This window comes from Mugil cephalus, chromosome 8 (assembly GCF_022458985.1).
Source record: "Mugil cephalus isolate CIBA_MC_2020 chromosome 8, CIBA_Mcephalus_1.1, whole genome shotgun sequence".
NCBI lineage: Eukaryota > Metazoa > Chordata > Actinopteri > Mugiliformes > Mugilidae > Mugil > Mugil cephalus.
Window position 1 is genome coordinate 14752203 of NC_061777.1, and position 4624 is coordinate 14756826.

Below are 4624 nucleotides of genomic sequence, written 5' to 3' on the forward strand. Positions count from 1 at the left end.
ATATAGAACACATATAGTAGGTCAGGGGTCAATACTTCATCTCTCCATCTGTTTGGGGGCCCTTGGCCTGACAAACGTTGAAGACCCCTGGTGAAGAAAGTTTCATCCCCACTCACATCTTGATTCTCGAGTGTCTGGCCAGTAACTGATTGAGTACAACTCATTGTAAAAACTGGACACCACCAGGTTAATCTGAACCTATTCTTCCACCTACCTCTACAATAAAATGTTCTAAAATAAAAATCGTAAACATAAACTCCCACCAGTTGTTGGTTTAGGGTTAGAAGAAGCCATCTTGATGAGTAGTGAAATGTCTTCAAGTTGTCTTGTTTTCAAACTCTGAATGTGTGTTGGCTGCAGGAAATTCATAGAAAAAGAGGAGGAAGTGGTAAAAAGGGGTAATGAGCACTGAAGATGTGTCGGGGAGAGCAGAAGAACACAGTCCTGAAGTTGAAAAACTGAATGTGTAGTATGTAAAGCATTGTGTATATCCGAGGTTACGCACAGTGCGTGAGGGCTGCACGACAGGAAAACCGAAAGTTAGAACTACGCATCCTCGTTCTCAGTAAGTCACAGTTTTGCATAATAAATGTTTGCATACGTTTATCTCTGAATTTCTGTTCTTGAACATTAGATTGCAGCAAGCTATATGTCCTTTCCATTTCAACTCCCAAGCTGTAATCTGTTGTAAGCTTCTTTGTACACATCAGACACTTCTCTAGTTCTCTAGTTCTAGCACATCTATAGTTAGCATTGTGTAGCTAACTGTCCAGCTACGAACTAAATCATTTTTCTGTGTAAGAAATGCTAAGTAATTCCCATTTTTCAAACTAAAGCCAGCTTCTGGAGAGAGATATAAAGTGAGGGCCAGGGCTTTCGTTGTGATTGAGCTTTATATTTAATTTCTGTCAGGAAGCAAAGGTTTGAGGAAGAAGGTGAGGACCCAAATGCAGGCCTGAAGTGGTGAGGGTCGGGGAAAAGCGATATGCTTTAATAACAAACAAAATCAAACAAAAGGTGTTGCAGACGAAAAATAATCTCAAGAAACAGGGCTCAATTAAAAGATTAAAAACTAACTCCAGAAACATGGCCAGGAAACAACACATCTAGGACCACATCGGGAAATTGACACAACGACACATCTGGGAACAAAGGGAAGGCAGGGCTATAAATGCACACGAAGGCTGAGGGATGAAAAGTCGTAAATTGTACACACATAAACCTTACATTTGCGTTGAAGGTGCTCTAGGTTTGAAAGTTAAGGCTAATATAAATCTAATAGAGTGGCAAAGTTTGTTGAGCAGAGAACAATGAATTCTAATTTTACAAGGTGAAACAAGGAACAAGGGAAAAAAATTGTAATTTTGTCTCCAACAGAAGTGTTAGGGGGAAGTTATGGAAGACCGAAGGGCTGCACTGACAGTAACGTTTCTACGTTTTACGTTTCTAACTATTGACAAATTTTAACCTTTCTCCAGTGTCAACCATCAGAGAGCCTTCAGGTGTATTTTTGTCAATAGTGACAGCACTATTGGTGTCTGCTCTTCCTCTCTGCTTTCCAGTCATGGCAGGTAAGAGATCTCGCTCTCTTTTTTTCTTTTTTTTTTACAGTATTCCAGTGACAAAAAAGATAAATATTTAAAGCATATTCTATATATTACAGGTCAGCCCGCAGCTGTGCTTATATTTGTCTGCATGCATGCAGGCTGTGCTGCTAATGTGACAACGGTCTTTTGCAACGACCAGCCCATCTTTAACGGTGCGACCAAAATGGCCCATTGCTCAGGCCCACCATCAATCAAAACGGCGTGCCAGCTTGGTGGTCGGGTTTTCGTTACAACTTTTCCGAATACTTCGTGTGAGATTGAGGGGAAATCTGGTTATATTTCGACGGTCAAATGTACAGGTATTCACTTTAAAAAAAGTTATTTTTGGCATTCATTCACATCGTTAAAAAACGAATAAAAAAAACAGCAAAATGAAATCCCTGTAGCTTCAGAAACCTGAGTGGCCATTTTAAACATTATATTGTGTTTGACTCTGATGAAAATTAGGATACTTGTAAACTTACTTGTCCAAGTTTTTGTTCACCGTGTGCTATCCTAAGTTGTTTAACTATTACACACAAAGTATTGATACACCTGCTCAAAAAAAAAAAAAAATGAAAGGAACACCCTGAAACACATCGAGTATCAATGAAAAATAATCATGCTGGATAATGTAATGTAATTGTTATGGACTGGGTAATGTGTTAATGCATACGAAAGTTGAAATGAAAATGATCAGTCTACAGAGGGCTGAATTCAAATACATCTCGAAAAACAAAGTGAAAAAAATATGTAGCAGTTCATTTCAGTTCATTTTGCTGAAATGTCATTGCAGCACACTCAGTTTTTTATACGGTTCCCATGTGCCTGTACGTGCTTGTGCTCCCGATGAGAAAACAGATGGTGTCCTGGGTTGTCTCATCCCAGATCTGGAGCAGGGCATCAGTGAGCCCCTGGACAGTCTCCTGGTGCAACCTGGTGGCGCTGGATGGGCCGAAACATAATGTCCCAGTAGTGTGCTACTGGATTTAGGTCAGTCGAGCGTGGGGGCCAGTCATCAGTATAAATTCCTTCATCCTCCAGGAACTGCCTGCATGCTCTTGTCACATGAGGCCAGGCATTGTCGTACACCAGGAGGCACTAAAGCTCAAAGTTAAAAGTCAGGACATGGAGCGCGTTAGTTCAGTGGCCAGTGAGGGCACATCTATCTGGATCATGTGACCGACCAACCGAGGGTAGATTTAAATTATCATAAATTATCATTATTTTTTTCGTTATTTTTGAAGGGACACACAGTCAAGTTTCAAAGACACATTTGCAAAAACAGTAAATGTGTCTCTGACCCCTACGCAACCGGTCGTGGGATTTCATCAATGGGTCCAAGGATTTCATCCAGATGCCCAATCTATGCATCCCTCCGTGGATATACTTCCTCAGACCATCACTGACCCACAACCAGATAAAGATTCCAGAGGTTCAATTGACTTGATGCTATACTATACGATTAAAAGTGTTGCTTTATTTTTATTTTTTTTTGTGAGCAACGTGTGTATCTTTTACTAAGATAAAATGATCAGTTCTCCTTCTCACTGTAATCAGATGAGACTTATAAGCTATGCTTTCTATTTACTCTTGCTGATGATGGTGAACACTTTCTAACATTTTCTCTTGTTTTCTCAACTAGAACAGATAAACATTTGTTTTTTTCCTCAAGGTAAACATTTCCCTTCAATATACACCTTGAACTGCACCGTTCATTGTGTTTATTAACTAATGACTGATGATTGTTTTTACTTAAGATACTCCAAAGAGTGAAGAAAATACAAGCGAGTTTCATGTACCACTGGGATGTACCCTGGCAGTAGTCTTAGTCTGTAAGTTCTGATCACCATTATTTGTAATAACTTGTCTGTGCATGGTTTTCCTGCCTCTGGATAAGTACTTGGGGCCACATTGTAAATGTGCCTGTCCTCTGAAGCGCTGACTGATGCCCAAAGTGTTCTTGTAGTGTTTTATTTACTTTTATCTCAGATCTCATCTTAAATATTAACATCTTAATTCCGCAGGTTTAGGAGTCATTGCATTGGTGGCTGTCGTCAGACGGAGAAACAGATGTAACAGAGGGCAGAATCAGGAGGGTGGACAACCAGTGTGAGGTCAGTGAACATGAAACATGCATAAATGCTCATCTCATCTTCCGTACCGCTTAATCCTCACTAGGGTCGTGGAGGTTGCTGGAGCCTGTCCCAGCTGGCATGGGGCAAGAGCAGGGTACACCCTGGACAGGTTCGCCAGCCTATCGCAGGGCTGCATAGACACTGTATTGCTGCAAATATACTCATTATAAAATTACTTTTTACATCTTAAAAATCTCAAGCTGACTCAAACCAATAATGCATTCACAGATCCAGACATTTGGCAGGGGTGCATCCCGGACAGGTTGCTCATCTACTACTACAGCTACAGATCCACCTCCGGAGGACCTCCTATGCTTCGCTGAGACATGGTACCAGCCCAATCGGATTTCACATCCCTCAGTGAAGTACCGCCAGTGAGGCTTCACATTCACTTCACAACCAGTGGGACTGCGGCCTCGACCAGAGAGGGGGTGGCCATGCAACGGTTTTCAGCAACACCCCTCCCACCTACTACATATTATTATTGTTTTCATGTTTATTTTGTTGTATTTAGTATTCCAAAAAAGCGTTGAATAAGGTCAGCTGGACTTGTAGAATTTCTTGAAGACGTTTCGCCACTCATCCGAGTAGCTTCTTCAGTTCTGATGAACTAGTGGGAACTTGAGGTTTAAATAGGAAAAACTCTGTGGGTAGCACCCACCAGAAACTTGCTTGACCAGAAACTGGGGTCACTAATTACCATAATGGCTGATACTTACCTGTCCTTGAATGGGGGGAACTGTGTGCCTAGGCTAACTTACCCTATGAATAGGGCTCTAACGAGGCTATTGTCCATGGGAACCTGGAGGCTCAATGTGTGAATGTTGTTGAAACTTCTTGGGGACAGAAGTCAAAACTGAATTATAAATAGTTGGTAAATTAAATTTCAGTCCACCTCCT

General features: G+C 41.2%; 1 long non-coding RNA gene across 1 annotated transcript; it reads left to right on the top strand.

The window, feature by feature from the left end:
* Positions 1 to 424: 424 nt before the first annotated feature.
* LOC125012492 lies at positions 425 to 4247 on the top strand. The gene is made up of 7 exons (XR_007113285.1): positions 425 to 565; positions 1479 to 1571; positions 1664 to 1906; positions 3232 to 3261; positions 3347 to 3421; positions 3614 to 3703; positions 3953 to 4247. It is a non-coding gene; the product is annotated as an uncharacterized LOC125012492 (long non-coding RNA).
* The last annotated feature ends 377 nt before the right edge of the window (positions 4248 to 4624 follow it).